The following is a 27,379-nucleotide window of genomic DNA, read 5'->3' as shown; positions in this document are numbered from 1 at the left end:
TTGTTCTTGTTACACTACTGAACTCACTCTCACAAGTGACAGAGGTGGCCACCAGCTTGGATAATAATAATAATGATAATTTATTATTTATACCCCGCCCATCTGGCGGATTCCCAAAAAATATTAAAATACTGTAATACTTCAAACATTAAAAGCTTCCCTAAACAGGGCTGCCTTCAGATGTCTCCTAAGAGTCTGGTAGTTGTTCTCTTTGACATCTGGTGGGAGGGCGTTCCACAGGGCGGGCGCTACTACCGAGAAGGCCCTCTGCCTCGTTCCCCGTAACTTGGCTCCTCACAGTGAGGGAACCGCCAGAAGGCCCTCGGCGCTGGACCTCAGTGTCCAGGTAGCACGATGGGAGTGGAGATGCTGATTCAGATATACTGGATGGCTTTAAAAGAGGATTAAACATGGAGGATACGTCTATCGATGGCTGCTATCCACAAAGACTATGCTCTGCCTCCATAGCTGGAGGCAGCATGTTTCTGAATAGCAGTAGTTTGAAACAACCAGAGGGGAGAGTGCGGTTGTGCTTGTGTGCTACTTGTGGGTTTCCCACAGACTTCTGGGTGGCCACTGTGAGAACAGAATGCCACACTAGATGGCCCATTGACCTGAAGCAGAAGATTCTTCTTACACCCTTGTGCAAATTAATTGAAACAAACAATGTACTTTATTGTACAAAACTCACACATACGTGTACAAAACTCACATATACGTACATCAGTAATGGATATGACCTCCGCTATTTTTAAGCAGCATTTGAACACAGTTTGGCATGGAGTCTACTAGTTTCGAACAGTCACTGTTGATTTTCGGATCTCCGTACCACACTTGAATCAGTGCCTGAATGAGCTTCTCCCCAGTCGTACAGTCTACAGCTCAGAGGCGACTTTTGCATATAGCCCACAAATTCTCAATGGGATTTACATCCGGGGAATTCCCTGGCCAATCAAGTACCTGTATTTGCTGCTCTGTCATGAATTTCTTCACCAATTTCGATGTGTGGCAGGGGGCTAGGTCCTGCTGCAAAATCCCAGTACTGTCAGGATACCTCTTTTCCAGCTCTGAAATAACTCTCATTCATAAAACCTCAATATATTGTGATGAGCACATCATTCCTTCTATTGGCTGCAGGCTTCCGACACCATAATGATCAACTGACTTTTCATGTTTGTTTTGAGTACAGGATTACGAGAAATAAAGAAAACATGCTTTGTTTCAGTTAATTTGCACAAGGGTGTATATTAATATGCATCTGCAGTATCCTAAATTAGAACTCTCACAGAAATTTCACCTGCAGTGGAATCTGGAAGGCTATTCCCACCTCCTCAGGCAAAGCAACTGAATTCCACCACCCCCTATAAATATAGTGAAATTCCACAAAGGGTTTCTACCAGTTATGGTGCATGAAGTAGACCATCACTGTTTCTCCATCTTCCCAGCTGTGGCAGCACTGCTGCTTGCGACAACTAGGTTGGGGCAGTGCAGTGCAGGAGAGAATTAGGTTGGGGGTGGAAATAGGTACAACTGCATCTTCCATCCTTGCTGCCATCGTGGTCCACACCAACCAGTCCCTATGAGTGGTGGTGCCAACACACCATGGAGGGTGGTTTCGTGGTAGAGATCCATCTCATGAACCACAACTGGATTCCACACCACCTAAGGTTAGAATTCAATGTCTCAGTCCCGACAGTGAAATTAAGTGAAGTTTGCAGGATTCCACGTTTTAGTTATAATAAAATCTGGACAAAACTGAGGTCTGGATAAAGGTGAGCAAGCTTTCCTAGAGGAGTCCTCCAATTTCCCAGGTCAGTACTAGGTTGTGCCTAAAATGAAATTGTACCTGAAAAGTTTTGACCACCTTCAGCCAGCATGGATTTTTTTTGTAGCCAAACTACCACAGCCAGTGAATGACACCACTCCCAGACTGTTGCTATTTTGTGGTTTGGATTCAATTGCATTCCTCTAAACTTAAGTTGCTCAACTGAAGCAAATTTGGGCTCTTATGTAACAAAGAATCTTCCCCTCAAACTCAGACTTATTCTAGGAGGTATTGCAACAGGAAAATGCACTGGAAAGTATGGGATGGCAATCACTTGACACAACATTGCATACCCTCTTTGCAAACTTTGTGTAAACAAATCAAGATATATTCTTAATAAAGCAGGCACTGGGGACGCCCCCTTTTTTACAATGGGGGGAGACTGCAAGTTGTTGGTTTCTCTGATAGTTTAAATTTTCTATGCAGTGCTTTTTGGGGGGAAACATAGGCAGGGCCGTCATAAGCATATCCGGTGCCATGGTGCAAAGATCCCTCCAGCACAGCCCCCCGGCAACTCCAAAACAAGGGAGGGGCAGTGGAAAATGTCCTCTGCCTCCCCCACCACCCTGATCCCCAGCGTGGTGGCTGCGATCAAGCAGGAAAACATGCTGGCGGACATTCTCTCCAGCATCGGGGCACCCGGGAAGGCTGCACGCCACCTTTTGCCAGGAAGCAGGAGGAGGACAATAACCGGGAGCAGGGCCATCTTTAGCAGATGCAGAGGCTTAGGAGGGAAGCTGTGTGCAGCTTCCATCCTATGCCTCTGCGGGGATCATTCTCCTTCTGCGAAGTCTTGGGAAGGAAGCTGCACGCCCGCCAGCCATATAGTTGCAGGGCGCAGCTGGCGGGCATACAGGGAAAGGGAAGGCTGCCAGCAAAGCCGCACAGCTCACCCACTTGCTAGGGCGCCCCTGAGAAGCCGGCGCCCTGGCACAACGAACCACTAACACCAATGGGAAAGACGGCTCTGAACATAGGTTGTTACACCATGAAGTTGTTACAGGAAATACCGCACATTTTAACAACCAAAAGAGGTGCCGGTACTGTGTAACCTGAAGTACCCCTTGTAAAAAGCATTGTTTCTATGTATCATTTATTCCAGCCACCACCCTATGAATGCCTTTTCTACCAGGGCCCTCATTTGTAAGCTTGTTGTTGAGTAGGGAATACTTTAAAGCCATAACTGGCAACGTGTTCAACTCATTAGCTACAGTAAATGTCATATAAGGGCTACATGAGTTTTAGTTTCTTTAAATCCCCACAGCCTTAAATAAAAGGATATAGACGAAGCATAGCGGTAGCTGTTGGAGGCCTCGCTGAGGAGAAAATATCTTTTCATTAGAGCTTCTGAAACAGAACATATAGCAGAGCCTATAATGTCCGCTTCCTTAGGAGTTGCAGGAAGGAAAGGAAGGAGCAAGTCTGGAGAAAAAAGTTCTTGAGGAGAGGACGGTTTAATCTCGTAAGGATTAACCACGGACAAAGTAGGAAAAAGTTACTTGAACAAAACAAGAGAGCTAGCAACTATTTTTAAAACTTATCATCACTCATTGTTATAGCAAACTAGAGACCTACTGAGAGAAAGAACTGGTAACATAGCAGAAAACTTTTTTTTTTTCATTTATAAAGAGATTGTGAAGAATGGCAAGTTTAAACCCCAAGTTTCCATTCCAGGGTTCTTCCTTTCTCCCCCCTTCATCTCCCCAGCACCCTCAAATCTTCTCTGGATTGTTGTGGATCCTCCAGAGCACCCATTTGGTGCAGAAGTGAAATGGATAGCTAGAGGTTTCCAAGATCCATTCAGTTTCAAGCACTTTTTTTTGCAATTCTGACGCCCCTGCTGTGATGTATTTTCTATGCTATGATTTTTTATGATAATGGTAGAATATATTAGAGAGCATCTTAAAAATATAATAGACAGCATCTTAAAAAGTAGAGCCATCACCTTGCCAACAAAGGTCCGTACATTAAAAGCTATGGTTTTCCCAGTAGTGATGTATGGGAGTGAGAGCTGGACCATAAAGAAGGCTGATCGCCGAAGAATTGATGCTTTTGAATTATGGTGCTGGAGGAGACTCTTGAGAGTCCCATGGACTGCAAGAAGATCAAACCTATCCATTCTTAAGGAAATCAGCCCTGAGTGCTCACTGGAAGGACAGATCCTGAAGCTGAGGCTCCAATACTTTGGCCACCTCATGAGAAGAGAAGTCTCCCTGGAAAAGACCCTGATGTTGGGAAAGATGGAGGGCACAAGGAGAAGGGGACGACAGAGGACAAGATGGTTGGATAGTGTTCTTGAAGCTACCAACATGAGTTTGACCAAACTGTGGGAGGCAGTGGAAGACAGAAGAAGTGCCTGGCGTGCTCTGGTCCATGGGGTCATGAAGAGTTGGACATGACTAAACGACTGAACAACAAGAACAAAGAATATATTTAACTTGAGTTCCATGCAGGACAGAAACTTGGTATTATTATTATTATTATTAGTAGTAGTAGTAGCATCTCTAGATCCTTTGCTATGGTCCCTAATCGGGTACCCACTGAAATGCACAAAGCTAGGCGATATTCAGACTTCACACATTTATTCAGGCACAGACAGTTAATGATATAGTTCATGTTTCTTCATTGAATTATGAGAATTGAATGCTGAAAAATGCTGGGAAATGGACAGGTTGTGGTCTGGGAGAATGAATTTTAATAAGTCTGATAGCGCACAACAGCTTGCCTTTGTTCCTGCCAGGTTATATCAGATCTCACGCAGAGGATCATCAGGATATTGAGGCATTCCCAGTTACTTAAGAGGAAATAATTAAATGGAATTTAAGCAATACATGGGTCTTGCAGGGGGGCAAATTCCTCCGGCTGTGAATGTTAAAAGAGCTGTGTTCTCCTGCATACAGTTAACAGGTATCACTTCATGTTCATTCACAGGCAAAGCTCATGATCTTAATATTACGAAATCAAAAGGAGAAAGCTTCCTTTTTTTTTGCCAGATAATTTTTTTATTGGTTTTACATATATATACACACATAGACATATACAGAATCCATTACAAACTTGTGCATATTATAAAAGCTTCCTTTTAGCCACTGTGTTGAGAGTCTGTAAGGAAAAGAATGCTTGCAGCAATAACAGGGATGGGAGAAGGTGGTGGTGGTGGGGACAGAGCACATTGTTGAGCAGGAGGCAGTGGTGGTCACCAACTTGGATGGTTTTAAAAGAAGATGAGACAGATTAATGAGGATAAGGCTGTCAACAACTATGTTCTCCCTCTACTAACAGAGGCATCATGCTGGGAATCACAGGTGGGCAGAGTGCTGTTTTGTGTGTGTCCAATCTGCAGGTTTCACACAGGCCAGGCGTCTGACTGGCCACTCTTAAAGCAGGATACTAGAGTGGTCATTCACCTGATCTATCAGGGTCATCTTCCTTTCTTGTGGGAGGTGATATACACCTGCCTTGAGGTTTCATTGATGTTTATAGTCCAAATTTTGTGATAGCTCAAAAACTGTATCCAGGTACACTTAAAACACACATTTTTAAAAAGAAAAAAATACATTTAGAAACATGTATTTTAAGATAAAAATACTATTTAAATGCAATTTTTTGGTCCTTCCCCCCAACCTCCCCCCTGCAGATTAATGCAAAAATGGGATGGGGCAGGCCTAAGAATAAACATATGCAAAAGTGACATGGACTGGAAACAGACAATCCTTCCATCCATTACCCATATATTACAAAGATTATGACAGTTGTTTGTTGCGGATAATGTATGAAGCAGGCAGCTGAACAAGTTATGTGGCTAATGCACTTTGCGATTCTCTGACTGTGGAAATAAAGGCTTTTGACTCAGAAGGAGAAGACCCATCAGGATTTTAATTTTGTTTTATTTGTACCCTGCCTTTCCTCCAAGATGTTTGGAGGAAATGTATGTTGGTTTTCTCACAGCTTCCCTGCTTTTCCTTCTCAGCATGAGTCCTCACAAGAGTGAGTGGCTCAAGATCATCCAGAACTTAAAAGCTGAATAAAGCTTTGAACTCTGTTTTCTACTCTGCCTTTGCTCTCAGTATCTCGGGTGAGATTTGTGCTGAAACCAAGATAGAGGCACAGAGAATTACTTTCTCTCTTGTTTCAGGCTTCGGGGACTCAAGTTCCTTCTCCCCTTTGGCTGTAGATCAGCAGGACAAAGCGGAAAGAGCCCCTTACCATTAAAAGAGTCTTTAATGAACACAGCAAAAGAATAAAGCATTCATTCTCAGAATAAAGGTGTTCCCAGTTAAGGATTCCACCCACTTCCCCCCTAGTCACTTCTGTCTTGCAACCTGATCTGGCAACCACCCTGCTTTTTGTATAGCCACCTTACCTGCTCTACGTGACCTTGAACTGATAGGCTGAATACTTTCTGGCAAGAGAGAGAGTCTATTAGCTCTCTCCCTTCCTGTTCTTCTCCACCTTGCTGTTCACCCCCCAGTTCTTCCCAACTTTTGTCTTCAGAACTATGCCCCTTTGCAAACCACTGCTCCAAATCTATACTGCTCCTGGGCAGCTTCAGTATCCTGGCCAGGAGCAGGGGGAGAGGGAGGCTCCCACCATTCCTCATCATAGCAGTACTCCTCAGCCTGGTCTCTGACACTTGTCAGTGAGTCAGCACAGCTTTATACATATAGGAGTTTATTGTGGATGGTTGCTACACATGTACAATTTTCTCCATGTATCCAAATGATGCTCTCCTATCGGCAGCCTGTACTTCCCCCCGTTTATCTGGATTCGCCCATTTCCTCCACTGTTTAATATGGGAAATTAATCCAAATTCAAATCATACCCACTGTCAGAACTCCGTATGACCGATCTGCTCCTCGTGTCTTCGTAAACTCCTCCGACAGTGATTAACGACCTAAGCCTTTGATGGGGCTTCTGGCACACCCATTCAGCAGAGTGTACAAACAGCAACAGAAGTACAAGAAATATGAGCTACATCGCTACGTTTTATTTCTAACTACGCAGGACAGAAAAGAATATACAACTGCTTTCTGTGAGAGTCAGTAAACCAACTGGAACAAAGAAAACAGGAAGCCAGTAACATCAACATCCGTCTCACGTGAGACTTCCAACAGTCTGGAATGTAAACAGAGTCTTGTGACTCTGCACAGTGGCATAAACAGAAACCTAACACCCACCACAAGTGTGGACACACAATGTGACATCAAGTTATGGAAGACAGTTTTTAGGTGTGTTGTGACACCAGTGGACATTTCTTTGATCCTCAAAGTGGCCCAACCTATGCCTGTTTCCAAGAGTTCCTATTTCCAACTGTTCTATGCTGAGTGTGAATTCATAGAACATAAACCAACCTTTTCTCTTTCTCCGCCCCCTTTTTAAGACAGAGGTTTTGGGTTTTTTTTTAAAAAAAGTTATTAGATTTTCCACAATAATAACAAAAACCACAAAGCAGAATAACACACAAAAACAGAAAAAAGAAAAGAGAAAAAGAAAAAGAAAAAAAGAAAAGTACATCAATGAACGAAAGAAAAAAAGGAACAATAAACAGATAAACAATAACAACAAACTTAATTCTTTACAAATCCAACCTTTTAAACATCTTGATTGACTTCCTCTAGTCCCTCCCTTCTGAGTTTCCTTGTAGTTGAAAGTAACAGCTTTCCAGTATCATTATTGAACTAAAACAATTTTCAATTATAGTCCATCTTATTCACATTTCTTAATATTCTAAATCCCATTTATTTAATTATAACTTAGTTTAATCCCAGGCCTATTTGTTTTTTTCAAGTAATTTCTAATTTTTTATAGTACAATATTTATTCAAATAGTCCTTAAATTTCCTCCAGTCCTCTTGAAACTCCTCTTCTTTCTGGTCGCGGATTCTTCCAGTCAGGTCAGCTAGCTCTGAAAAGTCCATCATCTTCATCTGCCAATCACAAATTATACATTTTAGATGTATTCTTAACTTTAGTGTCTAACAACTCCGTTTCCAATTTGGTTTTTTCTGTTGCAAAACCATTTCTCTTATCCATCTTATATAATTCATTAATTTGATAATATTGCAACCAATTCACTTTATCTTTAATTTGTTCAAATGGTTTTAATTTAAAACCTTCCTGATCCTCTAACAACAAATCTGAGTACCTCAACCATTTATTTTCCATATTTAACTTTTTTTTGAGCCTGTGCTTCCATTGGTGAAATCCATTTTGGTGTTTTAAGACAGAGGTTTTGCACGAGACTGCTCTGTCTTGAATATATATAGAGAAACAGGAAATCAGCACCTTAACATAAATCAGGATTGAAGGGATATGGGAATGAAGTCACAGTCTCAATAATAAATCAGTGTTTCAGTATTTTTTAAATGAAAAATACAGTTTGTTTTGATGAGAATTGACAACAAATATATATTTTCCAGTAGTCCTGTCTTCTCGGAAAATTGATCACACTAATCATGAGAAAGGTTCTACTTTTGACTAACTTATCAGTGTGCATTGATCCATATTTGATCTGTGGTTCAACTCCATTTGGAACATCCAGGGGTGGATTTTGAAGAAGATTTTAAGAATCAAGAGAGCTGATCTTCTTCCCATTCCGCTGTGTTACTTGAAATTGACATGAGTGGGTGTATGTATTTATGACCTTTCTGAAGCAAAACAACTATATCACAATAGATGTTACTTTCCATTTGAATTCTTAGCTCATATTTAAGGACAATGACATTTTCTGCTGTTGTGCTTCATGCCAATCCAAAAAGTCACTTCTGTCTCCTGTTTCAATAGACCAGAGTGCCCTGCTAGCATTTCAGTAACTTGGCCACATTTCATTTTAGAGGATTTCCTGTCCATTCCTGGTTATAGCATTTACTGTAAACTTTCCCATTGTAAGTAAGGAAAATATTGCATTGCATGGTTCACTGAGTGTATCGTTACCTAGGGTCAAGTTTGTTCATAAATAATATTCAATGCCTCACAGTTGTTTTGCTGGCTTAACCAAATAACTTCACTATTCCAGTTGTTCTGCCCCCATTTTTTTTTTAAGGTTGCTATGCCTGGATAATTATTTAGTAGCTGAGAAATCCCTTGTTTCTTTATTAATGGAATATAGGTGTTCTAAACCAAAACCCAATTAATTATATCAGTGCTTGCTCTAAGACATTGCCTAGGGAGCTTCCTTACATTAGGTACATTAGTTTCTATCTCTTACTCTGCTATTCCTATTCAGCTCCTTCTTCCTCATTCTAAATTTATTTTTCTTAAAACTTTATTGTGTGGCCCACCCAGATTCCCATTTTAAGAAAATCTCAGATTTGTGTAAGAAAACAAAAATGCATAAGAATGTTCAGAAATCAGACCTATCATACGATAAATGTGGAAAGTAATAAAAATGGACAGTAACAACAATGCACACAAAATAAGCAAGGGAAAGTATATCCACTACTAATTCTCCACTGCAAGCTTTCCCCCATATATATCATTTCAGCAAAAACTTACACACATTGCTGAGACAAAGGCAGACTGCCTTGCTGCAACAAAGCTATCAGGGCATCCAGCAAATGGGCTAAATGGTAAAAGTAAAGGGCCCCTGAATGGTTAAGTCCAGTCAAAGGCGACTATGGGGTTGCGGCGCTCATCTCGCTTTCAGGCTGAGGGAGACGGCGTTTGTCTACAGGCAGCTTTCCGGGTCATGTGGCCAGCAGGACTAAACCGCTTCCAGTTCAACGAAACCCCATGATGGAAGACAGAGCGCATGGAAAGACTGTTTACCTTCCCACCACAGCAGTACCTATTTATCTACTTGCACTGGCATGCTTTCGAACTGCTAGGTTGGCAGGGGCTGGGACAGAGCAACAGGAGCTCACCCCGTCACGGGGATTCGAACCGCTGACCTTCTGATTGGCAAGTCCAAGAGGCTCAGTGATTTAGACCACAGCCCCACCCACGTCCCTTAGCAAATGGGGATAGTACATTGAGCAAACCCACATAGCTTAATTTTGGACCAGGACTCATCAACGAACAGGGCAGGCTTGAATCTTGGATTAGGCAAATAAATAAATGGCCATTGTGAACTGTCTGCAGCTTGCCCATGCCCCATATATTGGTTTAACGAGCAGCCTTCTAGGCAGACCTGAGCCCCAGCAGACCTGAGCCTCTTTCAAACAGTGGGATGACTCCATAGCATCTAATACTGACTGGCAGGCATGCAAGGAAGCATCAACAACACATGCCATGGGTTTATGGGTTCCATAATCTACTCCCCAAACTTCCCTACCCTACCCTATAAAAAGCATTATTCAGAATAGTGGACATGACCCACTAAGGAAGATCACACAATAACAATCAAAACAATAGCAATTAACTGCACATTTATTCAAAATCAAATTAAAACTATTGAGTTTAATTAATTCAACAAAATTGATGACCTAGTGGGTGATACTAACATTTCAAGTCTGATAGTCATTTGCACTTCAAATGTCCAGTTGCGTGTTCAGACCCAGAGACCTCCCCCCTAAATAAAGACACATTTGACTCAAATTTTAGTTTTGGTTTTTGGCAGAATTTAGGCCACAACTTTATTGATTACAGAAAAGTGAGTGGTTGCATAGGCTCTGGTTTGACTAGCTACCTGCACCCTTGCAGGTAGCTCTGACCCAGAGCTCTAGCATAGGTCAGCCAAGGGTGAACACCTGAGGCAGGGGAAAAGCCTGGGAACAGACTCTGTTCACTCCCCAGATGCTCCCCTGGACTCAGGCATGGGCTAAACTGGACTAAACCAAGTTGAGTCCCTGGATTTCTTTAATGGAATACCCTTCACATAGGGATGGCAAGACCGTTCTCCCATCCCCATCACATGAACCAGTGCCTATCCACCACCTTACAAGTTGTGATGATTTGCTACACGGCAGGCAAAACCCAAATGGCCACAGCCAATCAGCCAAGTGAGGAAAGTTCCTGCTGTGCCCCTGTCCCAACGACAGACGACACATGACGGCATATCAAGATCAATCGCAAAATGCCCTAAAATTAGGGAGAGGTGGGCAGGTGCTCCGATGCACGAACCGAAAAAGGAAGCTCTGGGACACGTGCATGGGTTTATAGAGGTCCCTCGATCCATTTAGACTGCGCCCCATTGGCCAGATTACACCCAGCAACGAGGGACCTACCAATCGGGTGTTGTGGCAATCCAATAGACCCACCCACAACCAGGAGGTCAGTCTCCAGGTCTCACCGCAACACATGCCCTCTTTTAGGGAGGACACAATTTATCAACCACTTGTGTCTTACTGCCTCTCTAGGCAATTCTACCGGCCAGCGGGGTGGTGCTGCTGCCCACTTTGGAAACCACTTGGTTATACATATTTATAACATGTTTATTGCACGCTTCCCTCCACTGCATTGTGGGATATCTTCAGTAGAAGAAAACACTAAGGAGTAAGCCCTAAACCAATCCAGAGTGAAGCCCCTAAGACTGTTGGATGGCATCTTGTATGCCTCCCTCCTGCAACTCCTGCAGCCAAGCTGGTGTTAGACGTATCACTTTGCTTTCCTTTGAACCAGCAAGTCTTGTCATATGGGCAGCCCAAGACTTCCATACAGACTGCCCAGGCTTGTGCCCCAGAGAGGTCATGTCAGAGCTGCTAACCCAGCGCTGCTTCACCCCTGGAGGTGCACTCCATTGTCTCTCAAGACAGACAGGTGCCAGCCACAATAGTATGATTCTGCATAGCATCTGTTGTTGGCTACCAGCGATGATAATAATAATAATAATAATGATAATAAAATTTTATTTATACCCCATCCTTCCCTGTTCAAAAACCGGGCTCAGGGCAGCTAACAACAAATTTATTAACACTTAACTATAAAAGCAGCATAGAATACAGTATTAAAAAAAATTAATAACAATAAAATTCAAAATTCAAAAATCAATTTAGGGCAAATAAGCATTATATAATCCCCAGAGCTAACTGGCTGAATTGGTCCTACTTGGGCCAGTGAGGAGGCCAGGGGAGAATTAGCTGTGGGGTCTCAGAGCAGGTGATTTTCATAAAAGGGGTGGGGGAGGGAAGAGAAGGGAAATAAAAAATCAGGCTGAATTCGAATTAAAGGCCAGGCGGAATAGCTCTGTCTTACAGGCCTGATGAAAGGAGGTAAAATCCTGAAGGGCCCTAGTCTCATGGGACAGAGCATTCCACCAGGTTGGAGCCATCATTGAAAAGGCCCTGGCCCTGGTGGAGGATAGTCTGACTTCCTTAGGGCCCAGGACCTCTAAACTATGGTTATTCATGGACCCATTGTGGTGTAGTGGTTAAGAGCGGTAGTCACGTAATCTGGGGAACTGGGTTCGATTCCCCACTCCTCCACATGCAGCTGCTGGGTGACCTTGGGCCAGTCACACTTCTTTGAAGTCTCTCAGCCCCACTCACCTCACAGAGTGTTTGTTGTGGGGGAGGAAGGGAAAGGAGAATGTCAGCTGCTTTGAGACTCCTGAAGGGGAGTGAAAGGCGGGATATCAAATCCAAACTCTTCTTCTTCTTCTTCTTAAGGTTCTCTGCAGGGCATACCAGGAGAGGCGCTCCTGTAGATCCAAGGGAAGCATCAACAATCAACGGCATGGGACAGCTCGCAAGGCCAGAAGGACACCGTGGATGGGAGAGTTGTGTGTTGCAGAGCACATTTTGCAGCCCATTGGCAGAAATCATTTGCCAGGATGATTGTTCGTGGGATTCGGCTGAAAACGCATAAACATGCTATTAATGCACAAAAGAGAAATAGTATGGGGAGAGTTGCAGAGAGCCATTACCACAAGCATGCAGATGTTTTCTGTTTATATTACAGTGTGAGCTTCCATCAGACACTCCTAATTATAGCCTGTACACTGCTGTTCCTGCAATGCTAGCCATTAACCTTCAACTGAATCACCAGATTTAGCATAAGGTGCATTGTCGTTCAGGAGCTCACCCTCTCCCTTCCTCTCCCCCTTTCTATTTGAAAGAGTGTAAATGCATCCAGCTTGAAATGTCATTTGAATGGGACTTATAGCAAACAGTCTTTAAAAAGAGCAAGTGATTAAAAGAAAAAGAGAGAGGGGGAGAGGTTGAGCTGAATATAAGCTATTAGGCATTTAGAAGTGGAAGGGGGGAAATCTTGTAATCGTTGCATTGGTAATAATGAGTTTCTGGCAAAAGCTTTTGCTTAGGACAAGGGGGGGGACACAAAGAGAATTACAAGAATAATTTAGAAATTTCAAAGGGAAAGATGTGCAATTATAACGTACAATTAAAATCAAGGCTGTGCTTGATGAAAGCCCCAAAGAGGACGACAATGTGGTGAATTTGAGAGGTATATCCGTTAATAAGCAAGTTCCCTTAGGCGGGCTAATTACTGATTCAAATCTTAAGTTTTGCAAGCCCCTCCCTTCCTTTAAAAAAATACTAATGTGGTCTTATGCTATAGAAAATGTTATTTGGCATATTCACAAATGATGACAAGAAGCCTTTGAGAATACAATGTGCTCTTATGAATGCTGTTGATGTGAGAAGGCGAACCAAAGCCCTTATTGCCCCTGAGCTGTGGAGAGAGCTGTGTGGCTTGGCAATTGCCGCCATGTGGGAATGACAGTAGCATCAACGGGCAGTGCAATAAGCAGGTGGCAGAAGGAACACAGGGAACTGTCTTCTACGGAGTCAGCCTGTTGGTCTATGTAGCTCAGTACCACCCACACTGCCTGGCAGTGGCTCTCCTTGATTTCAGACATTTCCATCGGGAGATTGAATTTGGGACATTCAGCATGAAAAAGCAGGTACTCTGCTACTACCTGAAGGAGTGTCTCCACCCCCATCATTCAGCCCAGACCCTGAGGTCCAGCTCCGAGAGCTTTCTGGCGGTTCCCTCGTTGCAAGAAGTGAGGTTACAGGAAACCAGGCAGAGGGCCTTCTCAGTAGTGGCACCTGCCCTGTGGAACGCCCTCCCATCAGATGACAAAGAAATAAACAATTATCTGACTTTTAGAAGACATCTGAAGGCAGCCCTGTTTAGGGAAGTTTTTAATGTTCGATGTTTTATCGTGTTTTTAATATTCTGTTGGGAGCCGCTCAGAGTGGCTGGGGAAACCAGCCAGATATAAATAAGTTGTTGTTGTTGTTGTTGTTGTTGTTGTTGTTGTTGTTGTTGTTGTTGTTGTTGTTGTTACTACTACTACTTTGACTCCTGCTCTATCACTGAGCTTTGGCCCTGTCCCTAGGGAAAGTTCTGAGTTGGACTGTAGTCTTGAAATTTACTTCTCAGTTACTTGCGTGTGAAGACCCCCCAAAACCACCCCCAAATGAAGACACAATAGACACAGATTTTAGTTTAAGGTTTTGGCCACAGCTTTATTGATTGCAGCATGTGAGCGGTTGCTTAGGCATTGGTTCCAGACTACCTGAGCCTGCTCATGGCAGGAACAGGACTGACACTGAGCACCACCATATGTCAGTAAGGGAAAGCATCCTGGGGGAGCGAGAACTCCTTCGATCTCACAGCTCACCTGAGATGCTCCCAGGGGCTCTGCCATGGCCCCAGCCCCTTGACAGGGTTCGGGTAAAAGCAAGGGCCCCTGCTCCAAAATAGACGACCCCTAGACAGGCATAGCAAGGTCAAAGAACAGCTCTTAATATGGGTGGGAGATCGGGTGATCCGCTCCACGTTGCAAGAAAGTGAATCTCTCCAGCGACATGCAACAGCTTAAAGTAGCCCCTCAGCAGCTAATAGCCAACCCAACTGACCAAATCTCTGCCCCAGCAACAGAGGGGCAACCAATGGGGCATTGTGGCCATCCAAACTGTCCCGCCCCACAACGGGGAGGCCTTTTCTTGTGATCTCACTGCAACACGTGCCCTCCATGATGGAGGACCCGACTTCTTCTAAAATGAGATGGTGGTGTGTGTTTTTTAAAGACTCCTACTTTAACTCTGGATTATTAAGCTTCTCTGCAAAGGGAGGTTGGAAGGTGAGATGTCTTTCCATAGGCATTTTAAATTACAGATGGCAAACTGTGAAGAAATGCAATACAAATCATTTTTAATCATCCATCAGGCAGCAGCACAAACCTCCTGTTGCAAGAAGAAACAGGTGAGATGAGAATAAGATAAAAGGACTTGCAATTTCAATTTCTTCATAATTAATAATGGTAATTGTGTGAAATCTGAAAAGCGATTCCATCATTACAAACGAGCCCCTGATCTCTCCTCAGTTACTCTAGGTGGTTTTAAATAATAAGGAACTAATAAAGTGAATGATATTGCCAATGCTAGTACAGACAAACCTAGCCTGGAAAGGAAATATGAAGATATTTTTTTCAAGGCAGGATGTAACAAGCTGGATAGTATTTTCAGAGCATCAATGATTCCAGGATCAGAAAAGCGGTCAGAAATGTAAAATAATTCAGTCTCAAGGAAGACTACAGGAAACATAGGACTGTATTTAACAGAGCAAACCCATTGACATTACTGAATCCAAATTAGTGATGTATATTAACTTCAATGGGTCTACTCTGAGTAGGATTACCATTGAATACCACCCTTATTCACTGCCTTTAGAGCATAAGCCTTCATTAGAGAAGGAATGTGTTATTTCTTCCCTGCTTTGATGTTCATAATCTGGATGCTTCCTTTGAAGCCTTCAACAACTGCGAAATATGCAAGCAGTTGCAATGTTGCTGGAGTTTGTATTTAACTTTTGGAATACAGATTAGTCCAGCTCATATTGCTTGTCTCTGTTACTTATTGGTCAGAGTTCAGAAGACACAGCACCCTAATAGTGCTGTTTTGTAGACATGAAATGAGCAAAAGTTCTGTCAACATGAAACTCTTCCACTTGCTGAAATTGTCCTTGATTGCTAGCAACTAAATGGCAACTGAAAAAATCCAAGCGCTTTGTTGAACTACAAAATTGTTTGATGTTTACTCCCTACTCTCAATTAAACTCTTGTTGATTGCTGTGAAAGACTGTGAAAGGGTGATTCTGCATTTTAGTCAATGCTCTTGAATTGGTTCTTTCAAATGTTTTGTGTGCTCGCATTTCCCTAGAAACATCTTCTGCAATAACTGGATCTGCTGCTTAGTTGCTTACATTTCCTAAATCTCAGATAGTCAATTGGCCACATTTGCATAGGGGAGGTTGGCTTTAACTAAGAATATTGCAGGTTTGACGTGTACATTGACTTAAGTTCTGGCTGTTGGTTCAACCAATTTACTATGTCTCTGCAGCAGCAGCATCATTCTAGGGGCTGGGGAGAAACTAATGGTTCCAAATTATCACTGTACATGCAACAATAAAAATAGATCAGTTGGTAATAAATTTGATGTCCTGCTGCCTATTTTCCTGCAAAGGTGCACATTTTAAGCTACAATCTAGATAAAGTTGCTACCTGGCACACTTGTGGTTACTAAATGATAAAGTCTCCCCTTTCTTACAATGCCTTCAAGTGAACATATTACAATAAGAACAGGATTAATATGGGATTCCATATGCAGAGCATCACATCTTCAATAATTTATCTCATGTGCTCATCTGTCACCAGAATCTTACTGGTGATGTTAAAATTGAGTTTCCGTATTGAGAAGGCAGAATAAAAGGCTTAAAGCCACTTTTTATGCCATAATGTTATCTTTGCATTATTTTTGTGATGGCCTAACATTTTCCCTTACTGTTTCTGACATGCTTCCCAGCTCCATCAGATACGGAGGGAATCTCTTTTTAACCATTACAGTACCAACAATTATCACTTGATCTTTATAAACTCCATTACATGAGTTTGAATGAGGTTGAAATGAAGAGGTACAAGGGCAAAAAAAAATAGATTGGGCTGGAGTCAACTCTAAGGGTCATGGCAGGAAAACTGGTTTACACTCACTATGGATTTTTGTCCCTGCACTAGGGAGAGATGACTCATTTCAGTTTCTCATTTGTTTCCAATAATTTCCGCACACATTTGTAATTAAAAGGGAAATAAAGTCTAAACCACAGAGCCTAGAGCTTGCCGATCAGAAGGTCGGTGGTTTGAATCCCCATGACAGGGTGAGCTCCCCTTGTTCGGTCCCTGCTCCTGCCAACCTAGCAGTTCGAAAGCTCATCAAAGTGCAAGTAGATAAATAGGTACCGCTCCAGCGGGAAAGTAAACGGTGTTTCTGTGCACTGCTCTGGTTCTCCAGAAGAAGCTTAGTCATGTTGGCCACATGACCCAGAAGGTGTCTGCAGACAAACGCCAGCTCCCTCGGCCTATAGAGCGAGATGAGCGCTGCAACCCAAGAGTCATCCACGACTGGACCTAACGGTCAGGGGTCCCTTTACCTTTACCTTAAAGTCTCCATAAATAAAATTAGTTTGCATTTTCACTTCCATATACACTTTCCCACACAATTTTGCCTTCTCCTGCACACAGATATGGAGAGATGCACATTTTAGAGGAGAGTTGTGCTTCGGCTTGCATTTTGGATTCGCATTACAATAGGAACCAATTTATTTTTTTCTCCTTTTTTCTCCTTCTTTTCTCCTGCACCTTTTCACTCTACCCCCATTCAATGCAATGGAGCCAAGAGTAATTAACACCCCCAGAGCCCTTAATGCTCTGTGGACTTCCTGTGCATGTCCCCCGGCAAGTGCATAGATGGGGTAAGAAAACAAGAAAACCACTGTATGGTGAAGTAGATTATGCTGTTAGATTTTATTTTTACATGCATAGCTGTTGCTGTTAGTACTTAATGCCTCTATTAGGCATATTCTCTCTCTCTCTCTCTCTCTCTCTCTCTCTCTCTCTCTCTCTCTCTCATTCTTTTCTGCTTTTATCTGCTGTCAAGTCATTTCCTACTTTATATAAGATATCTGCCTAGACGTTGTTTACCGGTGAGCTATCTGAATGCAGCAATTATGGAATTGGTTGCCCGGTTTTTGTCTGCAGTCTGCGGTGGCATTCAGAGTATTATAGAAATGTTCAATGATTAAAATAGACAAACAGAAGAAGGGTGATGAGAGCCAACAAAGGAGAGGGGGAAAATGTAATGAGAGAACAACATGAATAAACTCCCTCCTGTGTGATCCAGCTTCTCTCTCTATAGCATTTGGAGCAGAGCTCTAAAAGAAAAAGAATGAGTAGATTGAGTTTCCTTTTCTACACTCCAATAGAGGGGGAGGATGAAGCAGGAAGTCTCAGGGCAAGTTTATCCACACAGCATTATCAAATCCAATGCTTCTCATGGACTATACCACTCATAGCTGTCAAGCGTCCCTTATTTGGCGGGACAGTCCCTTATCCCAGCGCCATGTCCCGCTGCTGTCCCTTATTGATGATGTCCCTTAAATAAGCTTACTGAAGGTAATGGGGCCCTTTCTATGTCCAGCTGTCCTTTGTCAACAACAAATTGTTGCTGTTTTTTGTGTTGAATATATGCTATATGGTAATTTATGGACCTAATAGGTATCTAAAGCCATTTGCATGCAACAAAATATGTATTTTATCAAAGTAATTGTTGATCCCTTATTTTGGCTGCTGATCCCTTATTTTCGAGGCTGCTGGTCCCTTATTTTCAAATCTGTAAGTTGACAGCTATGGTACCACTTCAGACTGCAGGGAGCAGTTGCATGTTAGAATCTTCACTTCTGAACGTACGTCTAGGGATGAGCAAATTTTTCCATTTTGGTTTCTCTCAGTTTCTCATATTTTTCAGTTTCCTGGTGAAAATTCATTGGCATTCTCGTGTGGTTTTCTCCTAATGTACACATATTTGTAGGCAATTTCCCCTAACAGACACATTTTTCTGCCAAGCAATTATCCTTAATATAATGCATTTTTGAATGTTATTTTCATTAACAAATGATAAACAACTTCAGCCCTGTATGCCTAGCTCTGGTCTACAAAGCTTGGGACCAGGATACCTAAAATATCATCTCACACATATGCTCAACTGTGCTCTGCAGAAGAGGGCCTTCTGCAGATACTATTTCATCATGAGGACCATCTGATATGATAAAGGAAGTGGACGTTTAGTATAACAGCAGCTCTCTGTTAAAATGCCTTCCCTTTACCTATCAGGCAGGCACCATCTCTATTGCCAGGGACATAGGTGAAACTAGCCGATTGTACAAAGGGGAAAATGCACTCATTGCTCCACCGATTGACGTGTGTGTGTGTGTGGCGGGTGGTGCTGTGATCTAGACCAATGAGCCTCTTGGGCTTACTGATAAGAAGGTTGGCAGTTTGAATCCTCATGCTGGGGTGAGTTCCCATTGCTCTGTCCCAGCTCCTGCCAACCTAGCAGTTCGAAAGCACACCAGTGCAAGTAGATAAATAGGTACTACTGCGGCGGGAAGGTAAACAGAATTTCCGTGCGCTCTGGTTTCCGTCACGGTGTCCCGTTGTGCCAGAAGCGGTTCATTCCTGCTGGCCACACGACACGGAAAGCTGTCTGTGGACAAACACCAGCTCCCTCAGCCTGAAAGCGAGATGAGCGCCACAACCCCATAGTCACCTTTGACTGGACTTAACCATCCAGGGGTCCTTTACCTTTACCTATCTCTGTTGCCATTTTGGTGACTTTTAAGCCTTTCAAGTTGAGATTACTCTCCCAGTTGGACTTGAAATTGTTAATTTTTTTATTGTGTGTTTTTAAATTGTTTATCATTTTGAGATGTCATGGAAAGCAATTCATGAAAATGACATCTGAAGGCAGCCCTGTTTAGGGATGCTTTTAATGTTTGATGGATTACTGTATTTTAATATTTTGTTGGAAGCTGCCCAGAGTGGCAGGGTATAAATGGGTGGGGTATAAATTATATTATTATTATTATTATTATTATTATTATTATTATTATTATTATTATTCAAAATCCCCCCAACCACATGTGTAATCTTTACATATTGTGAAATTCTTAGAACCAATGGGATTAAATAGCATATTGATGACAGAGGTCCTGAAAAAGAGAGTTGCATTTTAAGTTTATTTGAAATCAAGAACTTGAGTTAGTCAGTTGTTACTAGCTTGTCCCGCTGCTTACCATGAGAGAAGTGCAGCTGTCTCTGGATTACGGCCAAATTTGAATGTCATACCCATCTGAAATTTTATCCCAATTAGACCCAATGCAGTAAATGGAACTAAGTTACAGAAAAACCAGAGTGATGTTTTCTTCAGAAGATTGTCCTATTTCATTCATTGGGGCTTACTCCCACTTAAGTGGGGTTAGGATTGCTTTCCGACCCATGCAAATTAGTTTCAGTGGGTCTACCCTATGGCTAACCTTGGATTAAAAGGCCAATGAATGTTAAATAAATAAATAAATTCCAGAGTGTCGACAGAACCAACTTGGCGAGACAAATCATTAACACAATGAATAAAAATTGCTGTTTTATTGCATGAATTTTGCCTTATTGCAACAACCTTGCATTATTTAGTTTGCTATAAAGGGAGAAAAAGAGTGAAAGTCAATCAAATGTCTCCTGCATTTTTTTAAAAAAAAATACACAAAAAAAATCCAAGCTTTAGTAAAAGCATTTGATAATGGTCGGGACAGCTACACTTTGAAAAAGCCCTGCAAATTGGAAATTCAGCTGTACAGATCTTTAAAGACATACCAAAATACATTTTGGACTTAAGAAACTTCTACAAGGATTTGGTTCTTTTGTTAAAGAAAAATCTTATCCGCTTCAGGTGGGAGTTCCCACAAGGACTGTCATTCGACTACAAGGCAAAGAAAGTGAAAATAAAGACAATTCAAGATAAAGACAAATTTTTGGCAAGATATCAGGAGGATCTACAGAAGGGGACTGTGGACGCACTTGCAGAACAGAGGAGAGCACTGGATATCCTGAATCTCTCGTTTGGACAAAAACCACCACCGTCAGAAGAAGAGCAACAACTTGGAGCCGTTGGAGGAGCCTTAAGAAAATAACAAGATGGCTCTGCAATTCCTTAGCTGGAATTGTAATGGACTGAATGGGCCTTTGAAGAGAAGACAAGTATTTCATATTTTGAATAGAGAACAATTGGATTTGATATGTTTACAAGAAACTCACATAACTAGAGCCCACAGGAGATTACTCACAAATAAAAGGTTAGGACAAGAATTTATTTCATCAGACAAAGTTAAGAAGAGAGGAGTGGTAATATATGTGAAGGAGAAATGGGCTCCAAAAATGATATTCAAAGATGAACAAGGGAGATATCTGGCTGTGGAGATACAAGTACAAGGAGAAAAACTTTTAGTTGTTGGAATTTATGCACCAAATGAAGGCAAATCTGACTTCTTTAAGAGACTTCATGAAACTTTGACGGACTATCTGGATTACAACATGATAATCATGGGAGACATGAATGGCGTGGTCTCCACTAATATGGACAAGGCACAAAGACTAACAGTCACTAAAGAAGGGAGACTCCCTAAGACTTTTTTTGAAATGACAGAAAACATGGACTTGATAGACATTTGGAGAACAAGGAACCCTCTGGAGAGAGAGGGAACCTTCTTCTCCCAAGCAATGATGACCTGGACCAGAATTGACCAAATCTGGGTTACTAGTGGATTGGCTCCAAAGATTAAGAAAGTGGAAATCTGCCCAAAAACCTGCTCCGACCATAACGCCGTGAAGATGGAGATGAAACTCACAATAACTGGTCAATTTAGATGGAGAATGAATGACACCCTCTTTCGAGATAAGGAGATTCTCACGAAGGCCCAAAAGACCCTAAAAGACTATTTTGAAATAAATTTGAGGACTGACGTGGAGAAAAGAGTGATCTGGGACGCAAGTAAAGCTGTTATGAGAGGATTTTTGATCCAACAAAATTCAATAAAGAGGAAAAAACAAAATGAGAAAAAAGAGAAGATCTTGGAAATGATAAAGGAAGGAGAGAGGAAACTAAGAACAAAACCAAAGTCTCAGGACATTTTAAGAGAGATTAAGTTATATCAAACTCAATATATGGAATTGATGAACCAAGAGATTGAATGGAAGATAAAGCAAATGAAACAAAAGACTTTTGAATCAGCAAATAAATGTGGTAAACTTTTGGCATGGCAATTGAAGAAAAGGCAGAAACTAAATACAGTTACAAGCCTAGAGGTCGATGGAAAGAACATATCTAAACCTAATGAAATTAGAAATTGCTTTTTAAGTTATTTCAAAAAACTTTACACCCAAGGCCCGCAAAATGAAGAAGATATAGACAAATTCCTTGGAAGATATGGATTACAAAACATCTCTCAGCAAAGTAAGATGGACTTGAACCAGAGAATCTCAGAACAAGAGATAGAGGCTGCCATTCAGAATATGCAACTGGGCAAATCTCCGGGACCAGATGGACTGACTTCTAGATACTACAAATCGCTGAAGGAATGGTTGATTCAACCACTAAGAGAAGTTTGTAATGAGATTCTTGAGGGAAAAAGGGCACCTGAATCGTGGAAAGAGGCATATATTTCACTCATACCAAAGTCAGAGACTGAAAAGACTCAACTCAAGAATTACCGCCCGATATCACTTCTCAATGTGGATTACAAAATTTTTGCAGACATTTTGGCAAAAAGATTTAAAAGAGTTTTGATGGAGAAGATTCATAAAGACCAAGCAGGCTTTCTCCCTAAAAGACACCTAGCAGACAATGTAAGGAATGTAATAGACATTTTGGAAAAGCTGGAGGTGAATATAAACACTAAAGCAGTATTGATCTTTGTGGACGCGGAGAAAGCCTTTGATAATATCTCTTGGAGTTTTATGAGGAAGAATCTTCATGGGATGGGGGTAGGCCAGGGTTTTGAGAATGGTATGGCTGCAATATATTCTGAACAAAAAGCTAAGCTGATTGTAAATAATGTTGTGACTGAGGAACTTAAGATAGAAAAAGGAACTCGGCAGGGGTGCCCAATTTCCCCATTACTTTTCATTTCGGTTCTGGAGGTGTTGCTGAATATGATAAGAAATGACCAGCAGGTCAAAGGTGTGCAGGTCGGAGCTAAACATTACAAGTTAAGAGCGTATGCAGATGACCTAGTATTGACTTTGCAAGAGCCAAACACTAGTACGAAAAGGGTTTTAGAAATAATTCAACAATTTGGCCAGGTGGCTGGATTTAAGTTGAATAAGCAAAAAACTAAAGTCTTAGGGAAAAACCTAACAGATATGGAAAAGGAGAAATTTCAGGAGGAAACAGGTTTGACAGTGGTTAAGAAAGTCAAATACCTAGGGGTTTATTTAACACCTAAGAATGTCAATTTGTATAAGGACAATTATGAAAAATGTTGGTCAGAGATTAAAAAAGATCTAGAAATATGGTCAAATCTGAAACTGTCAATGTTAGGCCGAATTGCAGTAATCAAAATGAATGTATTGCCTAGAATGTTATTTTTGTTTCAGACCTTGCAGATTCTTGACAAGATGGAATGTTTTAAGAGGTGGCACAAAGACATTTCGAAATTTGTCTGGCAGGGCAAAAAGCCCCGAATTAAATTCAAAATACTGACTGACGCTAAAGAAAGAGGGGGTTTTGCCCTGCCGGACCTAAAATTGTACTATGAGGCAGCAGCTTTTTGCTGGCTGAAAGAATGGATGCTCCTCGAGAACACGGACATCTTGGATCTGGAAGGCTTTAATAATGCTTTTGGTTGGCATGCATATCTTTGGTATGACAAGGTTAACAGTACCTTTAAAAATCACATTGTTAGAAAAGCATTATTTAATGTTTGGATAAGATACAAAGACCTATTGGAAAATAAAACCCCTAGATGGGTGTCACCAGTGGAGGCTAAAGCAGTGAAGAAACTCAATATGGAGGTCGGATGGCCGAAGTATTGGGAAATTTTAGAACAGGATGGAGACAAGTTTAAACTACAAAGTCAGGAGAAATTGAAGCACAAAGTAGAAAATTGGTTTCAATACCGCCAAATAATGGAATTTTTTAAACAGGATAGGAAAATCGGTTTCCAAGTGGAGAAATCAAAACTAGAGACCGAATTGTTAGAACCCAATACTAAGAATTTATCTAGAATGTATAACTTGCTGTTGAAATGGAACACACAGGATGAAACAGTTAAATCTGCTATGATTAAGTGGGCGCAGGATGTTGGACACAACATTATGTCAGATGACTGGGAATGGTTATGGAACACCGGTATCAAATTTACGGCATGTAATGCCTTAAAGGAAAACATTATGAAAATGGTATACAGGTGGTACATGACCCCAGTCAAGCTGGCAAAAATCTACCATTTGCCCGATAATAAATGTTGGAAATGTAAAGAGACTGAAGGTACTTTTTATCACCTTTGGTGGACATGCCCGAAGATAAAGGTCTTCTGGGAAATGATCTATAATGAAATGAAAAAGGTACTTAAATGTACATTTTCTAAAAAACCAGAGGCCTTTCTCTTGGGCATTGTCGGCCAATTGGTGACAAAGAAAGATAGAAATTTCTTTATGTATGCCACAACAGCAGCAAGAATACTCATCGCAAAGTATTGGAAGACACAAGATTTACCTACTCTGGAAGAATGGCAGATGAAAGTGATGGACTATATGACACTGGCTGAGATGACAGGCAGAATCCGTGACCAACGCAAAGAGATGGTGGAAGAAGAATGGAAAAAATTTAAAAGCTATCTTAAGGACTATTATAAACTTAACGAATGTTAAAATGTTGTGGTTGCTAGAAGTAACAGGGTACAGGGATACAAGGTTAGACAATAAAGGAGGACTAAGACGACAGAGATTAGAAAGTAACAACTGGGAGTTGCTAGTTCAAATATGGACACTGGGATGCAGAGAGGGGGGGTATGGGGAAGTCCAAGAAAAGAGGTTTATGAAAATATCTTTGAAATTATTTTGTATGTTTGTTTTGTTTTGTGTTTGTTTGTTTTTCTTAAAAATGTTGTAAAACCAATAAAAATTTATTAAAAAAAAAAAAAAAAAGATAATGGTCGGGACAGCAATGCTATTACGAATGAAAGATGTGTCCCGATTCGCCATTCATCAGAGGGAAACAAGCTCACAAATCGAGAAATTGATCATGGAGGTCATCTGACTGCTTTGACTTTGGAAGGTTTACGTTTCATAGCTGGCCACCAACTTTACCAGACAAAATTCATCATGCACTCTGGGCAGCCATGCAATTGCTGAAAAAAGAAGGAAGAAAACTGGAGACAGTTACAACACACAAAAGAAAACCAAGGGCTTCTATTGATTTAGAGTCGTTTGGTATAGACCAAGCGTGGAGAACTTCAGCCCAGGAGCCAGACACAGCTGTCCAGGCTTCTCTACTTGCCTCTTGAGACTTTACCAAGGCTGCACCTCCTCCTTCGCTACACACCTCTTCCCCAGACCACAACCATGGCCAGCACTACTTTGCACTTTCCTTGGGTGTTTTTTCTTGGGTGGAATTCGTCTCTGAACTCTGAAAATGGCTCTTGCATGCCCGGATGGAAGAAGTGGGAGTGAGTAGAATAGAAACTAGCCTACTGTACAAAAGGAAACATGCAGTCATTGCTCCACCCACTGGCTTGTGTGTGTGTGTGTGTGTGTGTGTGTGTGTGGTGGGTGGCACTGTGGTCTAAACTACTGAGCCTCTTGGGCTTGCTGATTGAAAGGTCGGAGGTTCAAATCCGCACAATGGAGTGAGCTCCCGTTGCTCTGACCTTTTTGTGGATTTCTCCCTCCACTATACCAAGTAAAAAGGCTTCTGGTTTCTTAATAGATACTGACTAAGCATCTGGAAGAACTTGCTAACAGTAAGAGCTCCCTTGGAAGGTGGTGGACTCGCCTTCCTTGGAGGTTTTTAAAGCAGAGGTTGGATGGTCCTTTGTCAGGGATGCTTTAGTTGAGATTCCTGCTTTGCAGGCGGCTGGACTAGATGACTGTAGTGGTCCCTTCCAACTCTACAATTCTCTGCTTATGTTTCCATGATTGAAAATTCCTTTCTAATGAAGACCTTTCCATGTCAGCCATATAAAATGTCATTGCCCTCTAGGAGTTTGATGCTGTTTCTTTGTCAAGCAGTGATAAACATCATGTTGAGATTCTATCTGTCCAAAGCTTGTCTTCATTCCATTTTCTTTACTGAACTGGTTTGGGTCTCAGAATCATCAGTAGCCGACTGTGAATTATTTGCAAAGCACTTTATGGATCAAACTGCTTGAATCTGCTCTGACTCAGATGCCCTGTTGAACAATAGTCCTATTCTAGAGGCCTCTGAGACTGGCATTAGTTCTCTTTGCTTAGGGCGTGCTGCTACTAATTATTTTTTATCCTTTTGGTCAGCTCTACAGGGTTACCCCTCTGAGGTGATGTATAATATTTAAGCAATTCAAATAGCAAGCTATAAGTAACCCAAAGCATGCTAATACATCTAAAAGGACAATATCTCAAAGGGTTATAGCAGTAGCAGATAAAACAATATTTGCAGGATCAAACTATCTATCTATCTATCTCTATGGAAATGATCTTAAAAACGCACATGCAGGAGTAAGATCCCAGCATAAAAATCAATTAAGAGCAGTTGAAGGGGGCATCTTGAAAGCCCATTTAAAAACCATCAGCATAGGGGCCATGTGTATATTAGTGTTCTCTAAACCTTTTGAATAGGGATGCAGGTGGCTCTGTGGTCTAAACCATAGAGCCTAGGACTTGCTGATCAGAAGGTTGGCGGTTCAAATCCCTGTGATGGGGTGAGCTCCCGTTGCTCGGTCCCTGCTCCTGCCAACCTAGCAGTTCAAAAGCATGTCAAAGTGCAAGTAGATAAATAGGTACTGCTCCAGCAGGAAGGGAAACGGCGTTTCCGTGCACAGCTCTGGTTCGCCAGAAGCGGCTTAGTCATGCTGGTCACATGACCTGGAAGCTGTACGCCAGCTCCCTCGGCCAATAAAGCGAGATGAGTGCTGCAACCCCAGAGTTGGCCACGACTGGACCTAATGGTCAGGGGTCCCTTTACCTTTAAACCTTTGGAGTAGGGATGGAATTCCCTAAGCATGGGCCACCATTGAAAAGTTCCTGCCTCTAGTGTCTGCCAGCCTAAACCTTCTTAGTAGTGAGCTCATGAGAGGGCCTCTGAGGCTGATTACAAAGCTGGGTCATGACTTACTAGATACAGGCCTCATGGAGAACGTGCACATAATCTGTTCATGAAGAGGGAAGGACACACATTTCCTGGTCGTTATACATGTTTGGGACTGGCTGGATGAGGAAGGGGGTGGGAACCTCCCCACAGGGAAGACACAAAAGATGACAACTTAGATCCCAGATCCTGGTGGTGGATCACTGAAGAGCAGTCTGCAGAAGGGACGAGCTGGAAGGGACTAGAAGTAGGGAGTTTAAGCGATCAAGGCCTGGCGAATGTGCACAATGACCAGGTTTTTTTTGCACATTAACCACTCAATTTACATTTCCATTATCACACGTGCATACGCTTACTTATGTTGCTTGACAGATTGGTTGTGGGTTTTGTCACCAGGGAGAAGTGTGAAACCACATTATCTGGGCTGAGCATGAAATGAATTCCATCTCTGGGGAAGGAAGGAATGTCTAGATGCCTGAAACTGT

The 27,379-nt window shown here is 41.9% G+C and overlaps 1 long non-coding RNA gene across 1 annotated transcript in view; it reads left to right on the top strand.

Moving 5' to 3' along the window:
* The first annotated feature begins 3,812 nt into the window (after positions 1 to 3,812).
* LOC308587165 overlaps positions 3,813 to 27,379 on the top strand; it is a 146,577-nt gene continuing 123,010 nt past the window's right edge. Inside the window, exon 1 of the long non-coding RNA XR_014008250.1 lies at positions 3,813 to 4,116. This is a non-coding gene — a long non-coding RNA (uncharacterized lncRNA). The remainder of the gene's footprint in view (positions 4,117 to 27,379) is intronic.

The sequence above is a fragment of the Podarcis bocagei genome, assembly GCF_964188305.1.
Source record: "Podarcis bocagei genome assembly, chromosome: 5".
Classification (NCBI taxonomy): domain Eukaryota; kingdom Metazoa; phylum Chordata; class Lepidosauria; order Squamata; family Lacertidae; genus Podarcis; species Podarcis bocagei.
The sequence above is the reverse complement of the archived record's forward strand: the minus strand, read 5'-3'. Positions and strand labels throughout refer to the sequence as shown.